A 7017-nucleotide genomic window follows, 5' to 3' on the forward strand; every position below is an offset into this window, starting at 1 on the left:
ATCGGTCCAGGCTTAGCCGTTGAGTCCCGTTGTGACTCAACGGCTAGATTTCTGGATTCTTCTTTGTCTTCTTCGCAGGTGCAGCATATAAGCCTCTACAGTGAAGAAAATCTACTTCTTCTTGTTCCTCACTCTTGCGATCTGAGCTTTGCTGAGCTCTGTGTTTCTGAAGCTTCGTGTGAGCTTCCCTCGGCTGGTTTGCTGATCAGTTGCTGCTGGCATCGTGAAGTTGTTGCTTCATCGAACTCCAGTTGACAAGAAGGAAAGCAAAAGTGTTGTTACATTCATATTCTTCTTGTTTTCTTGCTCTATCTTGTACTCCTTTATTGTTGTTGCAAAAGAGTTTGTGGCGAGGTTTCTCCACCCAGAAGGAGTTGTTGTTAGCCGGTTTTCCGGGGTCTCATCCACCGACGGATTGATAGGCTTCGTCCACCTTACGGACACACCGAGGAGTAGGAGTATCATCTCCGAACCTCGTTACATCATCGTGTTTGAGGTTTGATCTTCTCCACTTTCGTTTCTACATTGTATTTCCGCTGCGCTAACCTAAATTGTAGGAAGAAATGATAATTTGAGGTCGGCTATTCACATCCCCCCTCTCTAGCCGCTATCCGAAGGTCCTAACAAGGTCAACCATGATAGCGATCTTAGATCCACTCAGATATAAGATCCTACATTGCTACATCTTTAGAATGACAATTTACCAAAGGACGCATATAGGTTTTCAAATTGACTAAAAGGCACATGCTACTTTAACATTGACCAAAGGGCGTACTCAATTATGTAATCTTCCCATTCTACCCTTCCTGCTAAACTAACTTTTTCTTTCTCTTTATTTTTTTCTCTTTCTCTTCACTTTCCTATCTCTTATGCATGCAAATTCTTTTCTCTTTCCTCTCCTCTCTTCTCTTTGTTCTCATTTTTTGCATGCATAATGCGGGCCTTATATGCAAATCATATCAGGCCCTCAACATTTAGGATTTAGATGATTCATTCGATAACATTTTAACACTTTCTGATAGGATAAAATAAGCAATGGAGGGCAACATTGGTCTTCTTGCAACCTCAAAAATCCATAGAACCTGAACTGGTTGCAATCTGAAGTCTCTAGGTTTATTAGTGGATTTTGACCAAAATCCACTAATTAACTTAATAGGTCCGATTAAACATATTTAAGGTCTTGCAGATTTCTGAGGTTGCAAAGAGTCCAACAGTGTCATCCATCATTTATTTCAGAATCTCTAGAGGTGTTAAAATTTAATAAGAAAAAATTGGTAAAAAAACTCTACGTTGGACCTGATATGATTCATATAAGGTCCAATGTGGGTTTTTTGTCAATTTTTTCTTATTGTATTTTAACACCTCTAAAGAAGTCGAAATAAATAATGGATGACACCGTTGGATTCCTTGCAACCTCAGAAATCTACAGGACTTAAAACTGTTACAATATGAGGTCTCTAGGTCAATCAGTGAGTTTTGATCGAACACACTAATTGACTTAAACAGGTCAAATTTGACCTATTTCAGGTATTGTGGATTTCTAGGGTTGCAAGAAGTTTAATGGTGTTGCCCATTATTTTTTTAGATTCTCCAGGGTGTTAAAATGTAATAAAAAATCGGTAAAAAAAATCTCACGTTGGGCTTGATATGATTCATATCAGACCCATGTTGTGTTTGTAACACCCCAAATTTCATGATTTAGAGTTCTAAAAGTCCATAAAAATATTTGGAAATACTTTTAAAATATTCTAGAGATTTTTAGAAATTTTTAGAGTATTTTTATGTAATTTTTGGAGTTCATTTGGTATTTTTACCAAGAGGAAGAAGTTTTTTAAAAAAAAAAGAAAAGGAATATGTTGAAGCCAGGATTTGAACCTGCAATCTGTGACTTCGAGCAAAACCAACCTAACCAGCTGAGCTACACGATTTTTATTAACTGTATATGGAGCGAAATGTATATATGCAGTAGTTGGAACGTTTAAAATAAATAAGAAGAAAAAATGGTTGCAGCCGAGTTTTGAACCTGGGAGCCACGCCTTAAGCAAAACACGGTCAACCAACTAGGCTAGCGATCGTTTGTTATTAAAGAAGGAGAAAAATTCCACTTAAGCTATAGTTGGAAACGAAAATAACCTTGAGTATAAGTTTTAAATCCTTTTCCTAAAACCTAAAAATTTCTCTCATAATTCCTCCTCTCCCTCACGAACGGCGTCGGCGCCGATTTTGCCCGAGCGAAGGAAAACGAAGACGACTTAGGGCACGTCTCCGGCGGCCGACGAGCATCGTTTTCCGGCCGGTCTTCACCCGTGTGTGACCACCTTGACGAGAGGAGCTCGGAAACGCAAAGAAGCCGCTGGGATTCTCATCTATCCGAAACCCTAGATCTCCCTTTTCCGGCTGTAAGTTCAAGAACACGAAGTAAGTTGCTACTCACCTGCAGTAGGATAGCTCCGAGGTTTTATTCCTTGTTTTTTTTTCTTTTTCCCGAAAGCTTGGGACCGATTGTAGGTGCTCTGTGTTTTTGATCGGATTCTATGCTACTTAGTTTCATGTTTTGAGTTTTGATAGTTGTAAGCGAGTTCTTTCAATGGTAGCATTGGGTTCTGCTGTACAAAACGGGTAAGTTGATTCAGAAAGAGGTTCAAGGGATGATTCTGAAAGATATAATATGTTTGATAATGATGTTGCTATCAATCGAGCAAGCATTAGAGAACTACAAAATGAAAGAGAGAGTAGCATCACCAGGATACGAGATGACAGGCATAGAAATCAGGACAAAGATATATTTGATATTAAGTATCATTATAACTGAAGTTTAGCTTGGGTTCTTTTGATAGTGATCTGTTGGGACAGAAATTGGGTAATTCCGATTCAAGTCTGGAGTTGTACTAGTCTCCTGTGTGTTGGATGAGGTTTTGGACAGATTTACAAGTTAGTAACTTATTCTTTGTTGTGTCTTAGCTTGTTATAACAAAGATGTATATTTTTGATACCATGTTTACTTACCGATGTTTTAATAATAGGGTATGTATTGATTATGTTTTTATGGTCATGTAAATTATCTAATATGGAAATGTGCATATTATCGAATATGAAAAGGTTGCATGCAAGAACGTATGAGATAAAAGGATGGGTTATAAGTTGTGATTTTTGTTTAAGTATGCATGCCATGTTTTAATGATCATGTACGTATGAATTACATTTATAATGATCATGCATGCTAGGGATAAAAGAGAATAAATTCTTGTTGATTAGAATAAATTGTTAAGTATCATAGGGAGAGGGAAAGAAACAGAAGAGGCTCCAGTGATAGGGATAATGGGGACTTGGATAAAAGGACTTGTAAGAATCACTCCGGTTTCTTTTTCTTTTCCCTATTTTTCCTTACGATGCGTTTAAATCTGTTCAAATATTGGCTTCATGCTCGTTATGCTTGCATAACTCCTAGCATAGATCAGTAGTAGCATCATTCTTGAAAGCTTCCTCATTGAACATTTTAAAGCATTCTGTTTCTGCTCATTGAAGTTTTAAATCTTTGATACAGTTGAACATGAGAAATATATATTTCTTTAAAAATTATAATCTTGCATGTCATTTTGACAATATCTCATAGCCAGGAGATTAAACAATGCTAATCCAATATGAAGTTGCCAGGTTTACTACACCAGCAGTATGCACGTTAGAAACTTGCGTCCTAGCGTTTATTTCTTGAACTTGGTGTAACTCGATGCCTAAGCTTTACTCCCTTGGAAATAATTTTCCTCGATGATTAAATAGAATATGTTTTAAGTCAGGAGCATGGCATAGTGTATATGTTAAGGAGTTTTTTTGTTGTCGGTATTTTAAAAGAAACCTAGAGTTTGCTTATATGTAGTTTAGTGCCAAATTTAAATCAGTTCTAGATCGTTCCTGCTATTTTTCCCCTTGTTTCCGGAACATGTGTACAGAATAGGTGATCTGTTCGGTTTCAAGCTTTGATTTAGTTTCCTTTGTTTTAATATCCCCACAACATGTTTAAGTTAAGATGATATCGTTTGTCGAGTAGGTGAAGATTAATTAAATACTTATCAATCAAGTCAAGGGTGGTTGGATATTTGACAATTGAGGAGGTCTAAGTAAGTTAAGATTGATAAGATACTTTATGGATATAATTTAACCAAGTAAATCGAGGATGATTAGTTAGTTTAAGAATAGTTAGGTTTAGCATGGATGCAGATTTATTATTAGGTTCCCTGCCTATCTGATGCAGATTTGGTGTAGTTTAAGGATGTGCTGATTGGTGTTCCTGGTATTGATTAAATAACAGAGACTTAGAACTGAAAAAGGAAAAGTTGTAAGTATAACAAGTTTTTAAGCATGTAGTGATTACTGTAATAACCTTGAAACCATGAATTGAGATAGATATCATATTGATTGATTTATGGGAAGAAAATGCATAGATTTAAGGGATTGTTAGATTTTGAAAAGATGATGATCAAATGTTGATGACGTAAATTAAGGATGGAAACTTTACCTTCGGATTTAGCCATAAAGAATTTCGGAAGTGCTAGAGTTTCAAGTTCTAACAAGTTTAGACCTTTTTAGTGTTATTTAATGGGCAAGGACAGCCCTTTGTTAAAGTATAAGTATTAGTTCTAGCTATGAAATGGGCACAAACAATCCCACTTTGGAGTTTCTGTTTAGATGTTTTATTACGGTTTTAAGAAGCATGATCAGCCTTGTTTTTTTTAGCATGGCAAATTTAGTTTCCGTGCATTGATAAGCATGAACAGCCGTAGCTATTATGCAGATTTTTATTAAGTTAGTATACAGATTTCTGTTAAGCTATTATGCAGATTTTTATTAAGCTAGTATGTAGATTTCTGTTAAGCATTAGTGCAGATTTTTTATAAGTATTGTATGTGCAAATTTCTTTTGTATTCTATGCATGATTATGTGTTACATAGTTAGTTTCATTCATAGATGCATACGAAAGATACCCTAACAGTATTTTGGGTTTAAGAAAAGTATAAGAAAGATGAAGAAAAGTATAAGAAAGATAAAGAAAAGAAAGAAAAGGCCAAGGCCTTAAGTAGATCCCAAAGTCAAGACTTTAGGGATTTTTGGCACACAAGGTGCCTATTAAAATGCCAAGGCATTTAAAGAAGTAAACAAGATAATAAGTATTTTACTTTTAAGAAGAGGCTAGTACCCGACTTCACAAGGTTGTCGTTAAACAAATCCAGGTGTCCAATTCCAAGGTCTTGGCCCTGGTAGACCAAGGTCTGCTCTTTTAGGATTGGTGGCTCGCTACCCCAACCTATTAGGGAACGCGCATAAGATGGTACTATGCCTGGGCCCAAGAAGAAGTTGATTATTATTTTGAAGTATTATAAGTATACGTTTTTGAACAAGTAAAACGAGTTTTACATAAACATAAAGTATTAAAGATTAAGTTTAGAACAAATGAAATAAGTTTCATATAGTTCTAAAAATCAGTAAGTTTAGTTCTTTATTCTACCATGTTTATCTAGTAGATGAGTAGTTTTTCATGTTTACCTATTAGATGAGTAGCATGATTAGCTATTAGAATTACATGAGTAGATTCCTTAGTTTTTCTTTGCTATTAGTTTGACATGAGCAGTTATGTTTATACTTTATTTCTTTTTAGAGCATATGGTTTCTAGTTCTTTTTGTATACATGCACATTCGTGATTTTGTGAGTTAGATAGCGCTTACTAAGCAAATTTTGCTTATAGATTGCACTTCCTCTTACTGCAGATACATGAAAGGAAAAGATTTAGAAAGGAAGACGACAAGGAGGTGTTCGAAGGATGTGTGATGCTAGGACTATGGAAGCCTTGGGATTAGGAAAGAAGTTTTATTTTAGTCTCCATTGTCTTTTGCTATGTTAGGAGTATTTGAGATAACATTTGTTATTTTGATGTGATTAGGACATAGTAGAAGAATTGTGATATGGTGTGATGAGTTGTGGTATTGTTTCCTTTATTTTGGATTTATTATACTGCGTGGTTGATTGATATGTGTTCCAGCCGTTTGTGGCTGTGTATATTATGTCATGTATTACTGATTATGGTCACCGGTACAGGGGATACTCTGTCGAAATTTTTCGGTAGGGTTTCTTCGAGGATTTTAATTATACCGGTTAAGTAGAGTTAGTAGATAAGTAACGGTCATCCTTAGAGAGTAGTAGTAGTAAGAAGGGTGGTCGTTACAGTTGGTATCAGAGCAAGTTCCATTCTCCAGCATCACACATCAGCATCATCCTTGCCGTCTTCAAGTAAGAAAGTATTTAATTTTCTTTTATGCTTTCTTTATTATTTGCAGTATAGAGTATCTGCTTATAGGTGCTTAGGAAAGAAGAAAATTCATGTTTTAATTTTCTATGTTGTGATACATATGCTTAGAAAGAATAGAGACAATTTAGTTTTGTTTCTCTTATATTCATATATACATAAGTATGTTTAGAAAGGATAGAGAAGATATCAGCTATTATTCTTGGCATAACTAGATGTTAAGATAGAGGACAAGACAGTGGAGAGTCAGAAACCCCAATTAAGTAATTAGAACTAGAAGGACAATGATAACAAGAAAGACCCAAGCAGGAAGACGTTCGCGTAGTCTGTGAATATCCAGAGGTATTTCTAGAAGAGCTACTTACTATCTCCCAACAGAGAAGTAGAGTTTGAAATTGAGTTGTTTCTTGATACCAGTTCAATTTCAAAAGCTCTGTATCGAATTTTTCTAGCAGAGCTAAGAGAGTTACAAGAACAATTTTAGGAGCTACTTGACAAGGGTTTCATTCGCCCTAGTTATTCACCCCGGAGAGCTCCAGAGTTGTTCGTTAAGGAGAAAGACGGATCTATGCGGATGTGCATAGATTTTAGAGCGCTGAGCAAAGTAGCAGTTAAGGACAAGTACCCTCTTCCCAGAATAGATGATCTATTGAATCAGCTAAAGAGGGCAATAATGTTCTCTAAAACAGACCTGCATTTTGGGGAACCATCAGTTGAAAGT

This window comes from Zingiber officinale, chromosome 1A (genome assembly GCF_018446385.1).
Source record: "Zingiber officinale cultivar Zhangliang chromosome 1A, Zo_v1.1, whole genome shotgun sequence".
In the NCBI taxonomy this organism is placed as follows: domain Eukaryota; kingdom Viridiplantae; phylum Streptophyta; class Magnoliopsida; order Zingiberales; family Zingiberaceae; genus Zingiber; species Zingiber officinale.